Genomic DNA, 17,018 nt, shown 5'->3' with positions numbered 1-17,018 from the left:
GGCAGCCTTGCAGTCTTTTCATCTCCGGCCTTTATCCACCATCCGCCTATCAAAAACCTTCTGTCAGCCATTGTCCTGTCCCTCTTTTCCAGCTTTCTTTCCCCTTTACAATCAGTGTGAAGAAAGGTCCTAACACGAAGCGTCACCTATTCACGTTCTCCAGATCCTGCCTGACCTTCTGAGATACTCCAGCACTCTGTGTCTTTGCTTGCAGTTATTTTGGCAGCACAAACCCACAATCTCACTATCTGTAAATCTGGTTGATGGACAATTCAGAGCATCTGCAATGAAACAACATCGTATTTTCATTGAAATCCATGCCTGAAAAAGTTATACAGGACTTCTTCTTGCGTATGGCGTGCAAGCCTAAAGTTGCAGGACAACTTGTTCTATTTGATCTTATTTGATTGTGCATGCCGGGTCGATTGCATTCGTCAAAACAGGGCGGACCACGTGAAGGCTGCAATCTCCCACCCCGGAACACAGGACAATACAATATGATACAATAGAACTTTATTAATCTCCGGAGGGAATTTGAACTGCCAACAGTCATAAAACACAAAGATACATGAAACATGAAATTACAGTGACAAGTGGAAAAGATTGGGGATGTGCAAAGATTGGGGAGGGGGAAGAGGAGTCAGTCTATTATACCATACCAATAGCAGTACTGTCACCACTTTCACTCCAGTTTGTTTAACTCTTCTTCTACGCGAGTTTTCAGTGCATACGGCATGGGACCAGTATTGCAGAAGTTTGATACATTTATGATTTTGCAGCATATTCATTTCCATTTATGAATCCTTAAGTTTATCTCCATTTTGCTTTAGAAGCATATTTGGAGTCACGCTAATTGTGTTTTTCTAATCCACACTTAACTCTCTCAGCAAACTCTTCTTGTTTCCTTATTTCCTGATGACATAGGCCATTTGGCCCTTTGGTCTGTGCTGGCTCACACTGTAATTGCATTCCATCACTAATTTTCTCTGTAATGTAGAATTCCCCACATATGCATCACTCCCCTAAGATTCTACCTACAATCTAGGATCAACTTAGCTTAGCTGTTTAACCCGCGGGTATGTGGGATGTGGGAATACCCTGGGGAAAACCACAAGGTCACCGGAGAACTTGACACTGACAGGACTGGCGGTCAGGGTCAAATCCAGGCCACTAGCCTCATGAGGCAGCAGTTCCATGAGCTGCCATTTGCTGCCCAAAAGAATCCCTATCAGAATCAGCCTGTTATCATAATCTGCTTCTATAGTCTGTTTTATAGAAACTTACAAAATTCTTAAGGGGTTGGACAGGCTAGATGCAGGAAGATTGTTTCCGATGTTGGGGAAGTCCAGGACAAGAATCACAGCTTAAGGATAAGGGGGAAATCCTTTAAAACCGAGATGAGGAGAACTTTTTTCACACAGAGAGTGGTGAATCTCTGGAACTCTCTGCCACAGCGGGTAGTTGAGGCCAGTTCATTGGCTATATTTAAGAGGGAGTTAGATGTGGCCCTTATGGCCAAGGGGATCAGGGGGTATGGAGAAAAGGCAGGTACGGGATACTGAGTTGGATGATCAGCCATGATCATATTAAATGGCGGTGCAGGCTCGAAGGGCCGAATGGCCTACTCCTGCACCTAATTTCTATGTTTCTATGTCACTGTGTTGTCTGGGAGGGGTACATATTCATTAGGGCAGCACAGTGGCACAACTGGTAGAGCAGGTAGAATTTTGGAAACATTCTTCTTCTTCAGAAAAACAGTATCCAGTTGGAAACACCTGACATTGCTCATCTTTTTCAATGTTATCTAAACCACATACAATGGTCTTCCACTGTAATTGCAATCCCATCCATTGAGCGCCACTACTTTGGGTTCCATAATTACGTTTAGTCCTGCATACAGATGCTGTGTGCCCTTGCTGACTACAGCTATAACATCCTGCTGCTCCAAAGGGTCACATTTCAGCTGAATGATTCATACTACAACAATAACAGGCTTTTCTGCCAGATCTGCCTTTTGCGACACTCATGTGATTCTGGCTCAAAGCAGGAATTCTTCCCATTGCTTCTGCTGTTAGTATGGCCATTGTATGTACACCAACAGCTGGGATTCCTTACACTTATACAGGTTATTTCCATATATATTGCTATTTTGCATACATATTTGATCTAGTAAACTTGTTAACTTGGACAGAATATGTTCACAATTTAGCCCACAAACAAATGTATCTCACAACATGCCATTCACAGACACACCAAAGGTGCAATGGATATTTTTTATACCAACACTTGCTAATGGTTTAACTTGATTAGGATTGCAAACTTAGAACTCTCCAATATACCGCACAGTGGCACAACTAATAGAGCTGCTGTCTCTCAACTGCAGGTTCAACTCTGAGCCCAGCTGAGTGCGTGGAATTTGTCCATTCTCTCTGTGACTACATGAGTTTGTTCCAGGTGCTCCAGTTTTCTCCCAAATCCTAAAGATATACAGGTTGGTAGGTCAAGAATCAAGAGTGGTTAATTGTCATATCTATCAGGGACAGAACAACAAACATTATTGCTTGCTGCAGCTTTACAGGCTATGTAATAAAATGTAATAAAATAAGATGAAATAGCGGCACATTTGGATAGCAGTAACAGGATTGGTCCGAGTCAGCATGGATTTACGAAGGGGAAATCATGCTTAACTAATCTTCTGGAATTTTTTGAAGATGTAACTAGGAAAATGGACAAGGGAGTGTCAGTGGATGTAGTGTACCTGGACTTTCAGAAAGCATTTGATAAGGTCCCACATAGGAGATTAGTGGGCAAAATTAGGGCACATGGTATTGGGGGTAGAGTGCTGAAATGGATAGAAAATTGGGTGGCAGACAGGAAACAAAGAGTAGGGATTAATGGGTCCCTTTCAGAATGGCAGGCAGTGACTAGTGGGGTACCGCTCGGTGCTGGGACCACTGCTATTTACAATATAAATTAATGATTTAGATGAAGGGATTATGTAACATTAGCAAATTTGCAGATGACACAAAGCTGGGTGGCAGTGTGAACTGTGAGGAGGATGCTGCGAGAATGCAGCATGACTAGGACATCCTGCATTGTTTGAACTGTTTTGACGGTTTTACTGTTTTAATGTTCTTTTTACAAACCATGTTTTCGGGGTATCTAAATCTAAATTTTATTAGTTATTTATGTTATGACATCGGATGGAAGCTGCATACCAAATCTCGTTGCACTTATGTGCAATGACAATAAAATATATTATTATTATTATTATTATTATTACATGTTGGGTGAGTGGGCAGATGCATGGCAGATGCAGTTTAATGTGGATGAATGTGAGGTTTTCCACTTTGGTAACAAAAACGAAGGCTGATTATTATCTAAATCGTGTCAAGTTGGGGAAAAAGGGAAGTACAACAGGATCTGGGGGTCTTTGTTCATCAGTCAATGAAAGTAAACATGCAGGTACAGCAGGCAGTGAAGAAAGCGAATGGCATGTTGGCCTTCATACCAAGAGGAGTTGAGTATAGGAGCAAAGAAGTCCTTCTGCAGTTGTACAGTTGTAGGGCCCTAGTGAGACCACAACTGGTGTATTGGGAGCAGTTTTGGTCCCATAATTTGAGGAAGCACATTCTTGCTATTGAGGGAGAGCAGCGTAGGTTCACAAGGTTAATTCCTGGGATGGCAGGACTGTCATATGCTGAGGGAATGGAGCAGCTGGGCTTGTATACTCTGGAATTTAGAAGGATTAGAGGGGATCTTATTGAAACATATAAGATTATTAAGGGTGTGGGCACACTAGAGGCAGGAAACATGTTCCCGATGTTGGGGGAGTCCAGAACTAGGGGCCACAGTTTAAGAATAAGGGGTAAGGCATTTAGAACAGAGATGAGGAAACACTTTTTCACACAAAGAGTTGTGAGTCTGTGAAATTCTCTGCCTCAGAGGGCGGTGGGGGCCGGTTCTCTGGATACTTTCAAGAGAGAGCTTGATAGGGCTCTTAAAGATAGTGGAGTCAGGGGATATGGGGAGAAGGCAGGAATAGGGTACTGATTGGGGATGATCAGCCATGATCACATTGAATGGCGGTGCTGGCTCGAAAGTGCCGAATGACCTATTCCTGAACCTATTGTCTATTGCCTATTGTCTATAAATATATATGTAATAATTAATAATACAATAAATTAATAAACAGGAACCCATAACAGCATTGATCTACAGAGGATTTTCGGTTAAAGGTCCATAACTCCCTGAAAGTGGCAACATAAGTAGATTGATTGGTACAGAAGGCATATGGCATGCTTGCTTTCATTGGTCGGAGCATTGAGTGTAAGAGTCAGAAAGCTTTATAGGACTTTGGGCCAGCCGCATTCTGAGTAGTTTGTGCAGTTCTGGTTTCTCCATTGCAGGAATTATGTGGAGGCTTACGAGAGGGTGCAGAGGACGTTTAGCAGAATGCTGTCTGGATAAGTGAGTATTACCTATAAGGAGTGGTTGGACAACCTTTGTGTAGGAAAGAACTGCAGGTGCTGGTTTACAGAGACGGTGGTGGAGGCAGATACAATAAGAACTTCTAAGAGCTTTTAGATAGGTAAATGGATATGCTGGGAATGGAGGGATTCGGATCACATACAAGCAGTAGTTTAACTTGGCATCATGTTCGGCATGAACATTATGGGCCGAAGAGCCAGTTCCTGTGCTGTACTGTTCTATGTTCTGGTAATAATTGGTAACCAGACTATCATATTGCAAAATGTAATTATGTAGTGCAACCAAAATAGTTCCTTGTAGATCAATGATCAAGTTGGGCTGTGGTTGGGCTTGTGCACTGTGGTTCAAGAGTGTAATGATTGTGGGAAATAGCTGTTCTTGAACCTGGAGGTCAGGGATCTCAGGCTCATGTACCTCCTTCCTGATGGTAACAAGATAAGAATGCGGCCAAGTTGGTGCAGGCCTTTGATATTAGGGTGCGGGTCTGAAGAAGGGTCTCGACACAAAACATCACCTATTCCTTTACTCCAGAAATGCTGCCTGACCCGCTGAGTTATTCCAGCATTTTGTGTCACTCTTTGATATTAGCTATTATTTTGAGGCAGCACCTCCTGTAGACCCCTTCAAGGGTTGGGAGGTCAGCACACAGAATGGACTGGGCAGTGTCTAACACTATCTGCAGCCTTCGAGTTACCGAACCTGGCTGTGATGCAACTAATCAGTGTGCTTTCTACCCATTACCTGAAGAAGTATATCAGGCGATATACTGAATCTCCTCAATTTTCGAAGGAAGTAGAAGCACTGGAACATTTTTTTGTGTTTGCATCAATGTCATAGTCATAGTCATAGAGTGATACAGTGTGGAAACAGGCCCTTCGACCCAACTTGCCCACATCGGCTACACTAGTCCCACTTGCCTGTGCTTGGTCCAAATCCCTCCAAACCTGTCCTATCCATGTACCTGTCTAACTGTTTCTTAAATGATGGGATAGTCCCAGCCTCAACCATCTCTTCTGGCAGCTTGTTCCATACACCACCACCCTTTGTGTGAAAACATTACACATCGGATTCCTATTAAATCTTTTCCCCTTCACCTTGAACATATGTCCTCTGGTCCTTGATTCGCCTACTCTGAGCAAGAGACTCTGCATCTATGCGATCTCTCCTCTCATGATTTTGTACACCTCTTCCTCCTGTGCTCCATGGAATAGCGACCCAGCCTACTCAACCTCTCCCTATAGCTCACACCCTCTCGTCCTGGCAACATCCTCGTAAATCTTTCCTGAACCCTTTCAAGCTTGACAATATCTTTCCTATAACATGGTGCCCAGAACTGAACACAATATTCTAAATGCAGTCTCACAATGTCTTATACAACTGCAACATGATCTCCCGACTTCTATACTCAATACTCTGACTGATGAAAGCCAAAGTGCCAAAAGCCTTTTTGACCACCTTATCTACCTGTGACTCGACCTTCAAGGAACCATGCACCTATACTCCTAGATCCCTCTGCTCTACAACACTACCCAGAGGCACTACCATTTATTGTGTATGGCCTGCCCTTATTCGACGTCCCAAAATGCAACACCTCACACTTCTCTGTGCTAAATTCCATCAACCATTCCTCTGCCCACCTGACCAATCGATCCAGATCCTGCTGCAATCTTTCACAACCATCTTCACTATCTGCATAACCACTCACTTTTGTATCATCAGCAAACTTGCTAATCTTACCCTGTATGTTCTCATCCAAATCGTTGATGTAGATGACAAGCAGTAACGGGCCCAGCACCAAACCCTGAGGCACAGCTGGGCTTAGCACAGATCCTTAGAGATATGCACATCCAAGAACCTAAAGTTGTCAACACTCTGTACTGCCTTCCCATCCCATTATGTCGATGAAGACAGATGCATGGTTCCTCGACGCTCCCTTCCCAAAGTCAACAAGCAGCTCTTTGTTTAATCTAATGTTCTGAGTAAGGTTGTTGTTTTGTCATCATTCAATCAGATTATCAGTCTCCTTCCACTACTCTGACTCATCATTACCCGTTATTCATCAACGTTTAGTTTAGTTTATTATTGTCACGTGTACCGAGGTACAGTGTAAAGCTTTTGTTTGCATGCCATCCAGTCAAAAAAAGACTATATATGAATATAATGAAGCTGTGCACAGATAACAGATAAAGGCTCCAACATTTAGTGCAAAGGTATAACATTGAAGTCTAGTAATGTCTGATTAATAGGTACGCAAAAATGTTGGAGAAACTCAGCAGGTGCCGCAGCATCTATGGAGCGAAGGAGATAGGCAACGTTTCGGGCCGAAACCCTTCTGATTAATGTCTGATTAATGACAGTTCAGAGGTCTCCAATGAAGTAGATAGGAGGTCAGGACCGCACTCTAGCCGATAAAAGGGCCGTTCAGTTGCCTGATACCAAGGTGTTACTGTCAACAAATTTAAAGATGGCGTTGGAGCTGTTACTAGCTACACAGTCGTGGGTATAGAGAGAATAGAGCAGAGGACTGAGCACACAGTCCTGAGATACTCCTAAGCTGACAACTAGACTTAAGTGTTTAAGAAAATGAACTGCAGATGCTGGTTTAAACTGAAGATAGACACGAAAATCTGGAGTAACTCAGTGGGACAGGCAGCATCTCTGGAGAGAAGGAATCGCCATGGGTGACGTTTCGGGACAAAACCATTCTTCAGACCCGAAGCTAGACTTCCATGTGGACCAATGCAGAGTGGAGAGCCAGTGAGATTGCATATGCTGTTGATCCCTGTGGTTAATCAGATGCTGTGAATTGCCCCCAGAAATGGAGTCTTGGGTACAGGGTGATTAATGAGAATATGTGTGATTTTTTTTAAAGCAGTCAGTGTAGAATTAATGAAAATTAGTGGTTAATGATCATTATAGACTCAGCGGGCCAATGAGTCTGTTTCCATGTGTGTTACTCTATCACTTTGCTATCTCAGGGTTAAAAATCAGGTTTCATATCACATTGTTCAATAGGACATTGATAATCTGCCAGCATTATGTTCGAATCAGGCACTACTACCGATGGGAGTGGCTTCTTTTGTTCACATATGGATTCATTCCAAGTACTTCCAGTTCTGCCCTTTACTTTGACCCTGTTACTTGCACTAACACTTGTCAATTTGTTTGGAATATAACAGAAGGACTGCTGTGCGTTGTCTTTCCTACCAATATTTCCATCGTACCAAGCCTTGGGCATTACTGTCCAAGCCTCATTACAATGCAAATATCATTTGCAGAGACAAAGCATAGCAGTCATTCCAGTATATTTCAAACAAATTGACAAGTGTTTTAGTCCTGTCATCTTATGCAGTTTCCTACCTGAATAGTTAGTGGGCCTTCCCTTTTACCTGCAACACATTTGACAGGCATTGTCTTTCGTTATTTTGTGCCTGAGATTTGTCATGACAAGTCGTTAGTTCTTGACATCCACCCTGCCAATGCAGTCATGTAATCAATGGCTGTCACTTTCAATGGCTGTGATTCTTCACCATCCTGTCCCATTTGAGAGTGTGAAGTATGCCTTAACAGTTCTTAACAGCTACTAAGTTCCATTGCAGTGCGTACACCATATGAGACATGGGAGCTCAAATAGGACAAGTGTTGTTTTCCCATCGCTCTTCATTGATGCCTTTGGAACTTTCCAAAAGCACTGCAGCCCAAGGCACAGCATAACTAAAATGTTTGGGAGCCTTGTGCATAACCAAATATTATTATTGGGCACAGGTCAGCAATTCAAGCTCTCCTATTTGCTCCCCTATTAAATTAAATCATGATAAACATCATTTTTATCTTTTTTCTAATTAGACTAATGTGCATAACATTTTCTTTTAGGAGTTCAATGTCTTTACCATATTTTGAGTGGGGAAAACTGCTTCTGAATTTCACTCCCAAATGGCATAGCTTTCATTTTGATATGTTGCTTTTCTCTTGATTTCATTACCAAGAAAATAGGAAAACAATGTTATGTATCAACTAATTTTATCATTCCCCAAACTTGAGGAAATCATATAGCAGTGCATTTCACTGAGATCTGACTGAGGCTCAAAGCAATGGGATTTCATATTCCAGTTGCCTAAAATAAAGGTTTTGTCTTTTTGATTAAAGTGCAAAAAGTAATTGATCTGTATTTGTCACTGTAGAAGCCTTTCAGTAGAATCTAGACGAGCACTTAAATCACTTTGGCATAGATAGCTACAGGGCAAGGGCTGGAAGAAGGGACTAATGTGGATGGTGCCCACTGGTCAGTGTGGATGTGCTGGGCCAAATGGCCTGTTCCCATGCTCCATGATTCCATGACTCTGTGACTCTGTGACTCCTCAGTTGCCTTGTTACTGTGTAAGCTAATTAAGTTGCAGAATTGCACAACTTGCTCTGAGTTGAACTCGGTGAGTCAAATCAACAAATTGCTCTTCCTATTTTCCAAGAACATTTGGGTTACTTTTGCACGTGATTTTCTTTTTCTCCTTACTGGCAGATGTTAACTTTACACTTTAGAATTGAACTTTCAGAAACAGGCTTGATGTTCCACAGAGGGAGTTGAAAACCTGAAAGCAGAGTGGCAGAGAGGATCGGAATAGAGAATGTTTCTTTATTGCAGGCTGGAGTCCAGCAAGATGTAAAACCGAGTGGCCTGGTGCCACCAGTGGTAGCAGGGTGAAACTACAGCATGACAATTTGCAGCGGATTCCATTGCTATAAATTATGTTATGGGAAAGGTGACATTAAAAACCCTGATTCCCTCCAAGAAATAAAGGACAAAATCAAGGCATTCATGGAATTTAGTATGACATTTGCTATGAGAATAACATTGAGGCTATTTGTCCTCAAATAGTGGAGGTAATCTAACAGTAATTTCTGAAGTATAAATGTGGAGCTGAACAGAGAAATTTAATAGACTTCCATCTCACTTAAATCCACTACCCACCAGTCTTTGTATGTCCCGCCTTTCTTTCTTCCCCTATAGTCAGTCTGAAGAAGGGTCCCAACCCGAAACGTCAGCTATCCATGTTCTCCCGTGATGCTGCCTCACCCTTTGAATTACACCAGCATCTTATGTCTTATGTTCCTTATTTAGGTTTGTTCCATCTTCCCAGTGTTACTTTGACCCACCTTCTAATCTCATATCGTTAGAAAATTATATAAGGTATTTTATCTCTTTAAGCAATAGTAACTGTGGTGGTATTAACCATAAAATGAACATTCATGGAACTATAAACGTTCTACCTTGTCACTTTTATACTAACTTTCATCAGTTACTGCTATAATAAATAGTAAGATTAAACGAGAACTTACCAGTTTGAAGTTTGATCTGTATTTTATGAGGAGTTACGATGAGGGATTACGTGAAGAGCCCGCTCAGCACGCATGCGCGGCATACTTCAAAGCAGCGGTGTGGAATCACAGATAGACACAGTTATTCAAGTAAACATAGTAAAGAAAAGGAGACATCAGTTTATCAGTTTGACCCATATTATTGAGGGTGGGAGCGGAGGGCACGTAATCCCTCATCGTAACTCCTCATAAAATGCAGATCAAACTTCAAACTGGTAAGTTCTCGTTTAATCTTACTATTTTACTTCGGAGTCATGTGAGTGACTACGTGAAGATTTCAAAGCTCTGTGATTTCAAAGCATGTAACAGTTATTACTTCACTCACTGCCGAAGTCCTTTAGGAAGGAAGTGTGTTATCGTAATCAACCAATGAATCTGTTTGTAGAAAACAAAACGGTATTTATTAACAATAACAACAAAAATAAATCGCTCCCCTAGGCTTAAATTAAATATTTGCAGTCTGTAAAATCTTTTCTGCAAATAAAACAGGTTTTGCCAACGGCTTGTTATAAAAAGTTCTGAACGTGGTTTCCCTCGCCCATCCTGCTGTAGCCAGGATGTGGTCCATCGGCACGTTCATTCTTTCAGCCGTTGATGTGGATGCTGCCCTGGTGGAGTGAGATTTGTACAAGTTAGTATCAATCCCAGCAGCTTTTATTACCTGCTTGAGCCATCTCAAAATGGTTTGGCTCGTCACACGACCATGAGGTTTTTTATGACTGACCCACAAGGCTTTTTCACTCCCTCGAATATTATTAGTTGTGTCTATATAGGACAGTAGGTGGGTCATGACACATAACCGTGGTTCTGGCGGGTAAGCCCGGAATTCCACGACTGGATTTGGTGTTCCTGGCCTGCTCTGTTTGATCAGTCCCTGGATCATAAAAGAGATCTGGTCTGGAGCTGTAATCATGTTGTCCAGTCGCAATCGATGTAGTGACTGGACCCTCTGTGCGGATACAAGTGCCATTAACATGAGCGTTTTGAGTGTTGATTGTTCCAGGCTGAGGGATCTGGCTGGTGGCCATCCCCTGAGGTAAGTCAGGACCACACTGACATCCCATATATGGGTGTACCTTGGTCTAGGGGGGTTGGTATTGTAAATGCCCTTCATTAATTCGACCACCAGCGGGTGAGATCCCATGGCCTGTTGTCCTGGTGCTAGTTTTAAATAGGCAGACAGGGCACTTCTTGCTGTGTTGATGGCAGTTTGGCCAGGAATTCCAGTATGTTGGTGATTGATGCAGTTGTGTAGGTGGTCCCTGTATCCAGGCAGTACTTTTCCCATTTTTTAACACTGGTAAAGTACTGTTTTTTAGTGGATGTTCGGAGGGATGCTGACATGATGTCGACGGTTTGTTCTGATAATCCCAGTCCTAGAAGTGGTCTGTTCAGAATCTGCAACCCAGGAGTTTGATTTTTTCATGGCACGGGTGGCTTATGCCTGACACTGGGTGTGTTAATAACTCTGGGTCACTGGGAAATACCATCGGAGTTTCAACAACCATGTCAAGGAGTATCGGGAACCATGGCTGCGTAGGCCAGTCGGGTACTATCAAAATACCTGAAGCAGAGTCCATTTGTATTTTGCGTAGTCCCCGACTGATGAGGCAGAAGGGAGGAAATGCATAGAAGAAGAAATTTCCCCAATCCAGCATGAACGCATCTACCGCTGCTGCCTCAGGGTCTGGTTCCCAAGCGACATACATAGGCACCTGGTGATTTAGTCTTGATGCGAATAAATCGATATCTGGCGTGCCATATTGCTTGATAATTTTTCCAAATATTTTGGGGTTTAACATACATTCGATGTTGTCATTAAATTTACGTGACCTGGTGTCTGCCACTGTATTTAGCTTACCTGGCAGGTAAGTTGCTGATAGCCAAATATGTCTTTCGACACACCATTGCCAAATTGTGTTGACCAACTTGTCGCATGATAACGATTTTATGCCGCCCATATGGTTAATGTAGGCCACCACCGTAGTATTATCTATTTGTAACCGTACATGCAAGTGATGCACATTTGATGCATATGCTTTTAAATCATAAAAGGCACCCAACATCTCTAGATAATTAATGCCTAGTGTAAGTAGTAATGATGACTCTGGGTTAGTCCATCTACCACCTGTGCTGGATATGGAGTTAGTTGCTCCCCAGCCTTGAGCACTGGCATTTGTTTGGATAACTAACATAGGGTTAGTGATGATAATAGGGCTGAAACTATGCCAAACGTTTTTTGCCCACCACTGTAGTTCTGATATTGCTTCAGTGGGTAACTTCATGACACGATCATAATGACCTGCATGTCGTTTTAGTGCCTGTACCTTTGCTCTTTGTAAGTTTTGATAGTGCAAAGGTCCGAATTGTGTACCCGGAAATGCTGCTACCATTTTCCCAATTACTCTTGTTCCTTGTCGAATAGTTGGTCGTTTGTTGACCATTATATTGTTGCATGATTGTGCCAATGCAACTGTTTTGTCTCTTGGCAAAGTTACAGTCATGTGGACTGAATTAATTGTGAAGCCCAAGCAGTCCATGGTTGTGGATGGCTTCAACTTAGGTTTATCTGGATGTAAGACAAATCCCAGGGTTTCGAACAACTGTTTGGTAGCTGATACAGCTGACATAGTCAATTCCATGGTCTTGCCTACTATGAAGATATCATCAAGATATGCCATGACAATATGTTTTTGTCTTCTTAATATTGCCAAAGCTGGTTTTAGTATCTTGGTGAATAATCTTGGGGCTGATGTTAACCCATTGGGTAATGCTTTAAACTGCCATAGTTGCCCCATCCAGGTAAATTTCAGGCCGCGCATGCGTGCTGAGCGGGCTCTTCACGTAGTCACTCACGTGACTCCGAAGTAAAATTGGTTTTATATCCGGTAAAGACAGAGACAGTGTTTCCATTTGCTGTCAAAATTCTTCAACTTGCTTGGCCCTGTTTTAAATTATCACTTTTGCTTAGTGCCATTAACTTCCAGGCATCACTCCAGGCAGTTTCGTAAAAAAATGCAGAACAGTTAGTGTTTTTTTTGCAAAAGCCAGCTACTTGCTCATTAAACTCAAATGGCATTATGTTCGCCACTCATATAAATCAAAAAGGTGGAAACATTTCCTCCTGTCAATCCTCAAAAATGACCTCCTTACAGCATCGACTATTTTTCTCAGAACTCCTCAAGCTTGCATCTCGTCTTCGATCCATCCAGCACAGAAACAGGCCCTTCTATTCAACCTACCAACACCAACCAATATATATTCACCATCCACACTAATCCCACCTACCTCGCTTGGCCCCAATTTCTCTCAACCTATCCTATCCATGTACCTGTCCAAATATATTTTAAATGTCATGATAGTACTTGCCTCAAGTACCTCCTCTAGCAGCTCATTCCATATATTCACCACCCTTTGTGGAGAAAAAATTCCCCCCCAGGTTCTTTTAAATCTTTTTCCTCTTTCCTTAAACCTATGTCCTCTGGTTCTTGATTACCTTACTCTGGTTAAATGACTCTATGCATTTACCCTATCTATTCCCCTCAAGATCTTATACACCTCTATAAGATCACCCCTCATCCTCCTGTGCTCCAAGGAATAACGTTCTAGTCTGCTCAACCTCTCCCTATAGCTCAGGCTCTCGAGTCATGGCAATATTCTCCTAAATCTTCTCTGCACCCTTTCCAGCTTAACAACATCTAAAAAGATTAAAATCTAGGAAGGAGATCAGGTCAGGGATGATTGCTCAAGGAATCTTACAGTTCATCTTGACAGTTCCGAATTCTTTAAAATTGTAGTTAGCACCAGCAAAGGAACTTTACAGAACTTGCTGGTTGGAATTGCCTGGTTTCTGGAGCCCAGGCTGTTCCTTGATATGCAGGCTGGACCTGCACTCCCTTAGTCCTGATGCTGAAGCCATGATAACTCCCTGGTGTTCAGCATTTGCTGCCCTGACTGATCCCTGGTGCCCAAACCCAGGTTGAATTTCACTGCCTAGGTTGATCCTTGATACCCAATCATATCTGGTGCGTAGGTGAGCCAGATCCCACAACGGCCAGGGTTTAGGAATGGACAGATTGCAAAGGAATTGAGTTCTTAGTTAGAAACCTCAGCCGTAGCCTTTACAGTATCTTCCAGGTCATCAGGGTGAGCTGGATGAAGATACCACAAAGTTATGGTAATGCAGAAGTTGGTGCAGCTGCTGCACAGCTCCAGTGACCTGGTTGTCATCCCTGACTTCCAGTGCTACCTGTATGAACTTCTTACATTCTCCTAGGTGCTCTGGTTTTCTCCTGCATCCCAAAGATGTTCTACATTTTAGCTACATGGCCACTGTAAATTTGCCCAAGACTAGGTGATAGGCAGGAATATCAGGAGAGAATTGATGAATAGGGACTGATGAGAATATTCTGACAAGCAGCATAGATTTAATGGGCAGAATGACCTCCTCCTACATCATACGAGATCACTCCATTTAATGTGTGGATATACTCAGCCACGCTCCACATCTTCTTGTGGTTTTCAGGAATATTTGTTTCTTCCAGATATTCAGGACGATTGGCAAACGTAATGTTGTTAGGTTCCAAAGATCCCCTATATCTGACATCAAGTCAGGTGAAATGCACTTAAAAAGAACCATGAGATTTTTATGTGCATGTTTCCATTAAGTCAATAGCAATTAAGTAACAAAAAGGGATTCCTATTTAGAGTCATAGAGTGATACAGTGTGGGAACAGGCCCCCTGGCCCAACTTGCCCACACCGGCCAACACGTCCCAGCTACACTAGTCCCACTTGCCCATGTTTGGTCCATATCACTCCAAACCTATCCTATCCATGTACCTGTTTAACTAATTCTTAAACGTTGGGATAGTCCCCGACTCAACTACCTCCTCTGGCAGCTAGTTCCATACACCCAGATTCTCCTCAGATTCCTGTTAAATCTTTTCCCCTTCACCTTAAACCTATGTCCTCTGGTCATCGATTCACCTACTCTGAGCAAGAGACTCTGTGCATCAACCCGTTCTATTTCTCTCATGATTTTATACACCTCTATAAGATCACCCCTCATCCTCCTGCACTCCATGGAATAGAGACCCAGCCTACTCAACCTCTCCCTATAGCTCAGACTCTATAGTCCAGGCAACATCCTCGTAAATCTTCTCTGTACCTTTTAAAGCTTGACAACATCTTTCCTATAACATGGTGCCCAGAACTGAACACAATACTCTAAATGCGGCCTCACCAACGTCTTATACAACTGTAACATGACCTCCCAACTTCTATACTCAATACTCTGACTGATGACTATTTAAATAATTTGTTCAATTAATTTTCTGATAACCATTTTGTCATCCATTATACATCATAATTTTGAAATTTAATCTCTTCTGCATGCCATTTGCAATATCCATCATGGACCTTCCCCTTTATTTCTTCCACCTTTACCCCCTTCTCTACCTTTCTACATGGTTGAAATCTATGTAGTAGTATTATTTCTCTGTTCTAGCCTGATAAGAACTTGTTGGAATGAAAACATCAACTTTGTTTCTCCCGACTTAGATGAGAAATTACTTGTAGAACATTTCCACTACTTTGTATTTATATTTCAATGTTCTAGCATTAGCAACATTTTGTTTTCAACTTGTCCTGGTAAAACCAACATTTATCACCTATTCCGCTTGTTTATGAGAAGAAGATATTGACCCACTTCCTACCTTGGGCAGGGAGCTCCAGGGTGGAGAAAACGAAATACCTGTAGTGATAAAGTTCCATATGTGGATCCCATGTGCTGGAGTTAGGCAGCATTTCTGGAGAACATGGATAGATATTGTTTCATGTCCGAAGAAGGTTCCCGACCCGAAATGTCACATATCCATGTTCTGCAGAGATGCTGCCTGACCCACTGAGTTACTCCAGCATTTTGTGTCCTTTTGTGTAAACCATCACCTGCAGTTCTTTGTTTCTCCATATGTGGAGAACTTGGAGGAACCTGCATGTGACATTTCCATCTGCCTCCTCCCTATGTCCTTTGATGTGGTCAAGATTGTTGGTTTGTGAGGGCAGCAAGTATTTTCATGACTGTTTAATAATTTAGATTCTCATTAAATAATATATTAGAAAGCAAAATTAATATTTTGCTAATTAAATCATTTGTTCTAAGCCATAGCAGATGGAAAAAATACTTAATGCTTCCATTTTAGAAAACTTTTTTTTTTAAACGGTAAAATTGTACTTCAGTCACTTTCCACAAAAGTTTCATGCATGGATTCACTTCCTCAATGCTTTGTCATTCAGGTAAATGCAACTATTTGTGGTTTGATTTCTGTACTGTGGTGCAGCCCATGTGCAAGTATGATTTATGTCCCAGCTGGTGTTGAAATACAATCTCATATTGAAACAGCTGATTTGTGTCCAAGAGATCCAAGAAGGAATTCACTGTGCTCCACTCATTACTGTTTGTTTCCCACTGCCAGTCCTGACTCCAAGGAAACTTCTGGCCATCAATCTGAACATTCCCACTTGCCATTTGAATCCTGATTCCAGAAGAGCCGGAGCAAACAGCATGTCAAGTATGCAAATACGTGCCTCCAGATGTGGTAGGCAAGAGGCAACAACGTTTCCATGAACAAATAGAAAGAATAGTTCATGTAAAGGGGTGGTTTAAATGCTGAAGTACATTTTAAGACAATTGTTGGTGGGCTCGTGCAAAATATGACCCACTAGGGACAACAGGGCAATCTGTGCATGGAGCCAGAAGGTATATGTCAGGTCCAAAATAAATACTTTTCATCAGTATTCCAAAAGGAAACAGACCTTGTAGTTGCAGAATTCAGTCAAGAGGTTGGTGAGCGTTTAGTGTAAGTCTTCATACATGAAGGGGAGGTATAGAGAGAGTTGCGGATTACATTCCTACAAAATGCAGGTATAGCAATTTTCCGTAATTCGTTTGTCCAATTTTTGATTGAATTCATTGAAGTGGTAGCAAGGTGTATCAAGGTGTATCAGGCAGTATATGTGATTTACATAGATGATTAAAACCTTTAAGAAGATCCCACATGGGAGGTTGGTTCAAAAGATTAAAGTCAATGGGATCCAGGGCAAGTTGGCAATCTGGGTTCAAAAATTGGCTGGCAACAGAAGACAGAGGTTGAT

The sequence above is a fragment of the Leucoraja erinacea genome, chromosome 9, assembly GCF_028641065.1.
Source record: "Leucoraja erinacea ecotype New England chromosome 9, Leri_hhj_1, whole genome shotgun sequence".
Classification (NCBI taxonomy): domain Eukaryota; kingdom Metazoa; phylum Chordata; class Chondrichthyes; order Rajiformes; family Rajidae; genus Leucoraja; species Leucoraja erinaceus.
Note: the sequence above shows the minus strand (reverse complement) of the source record.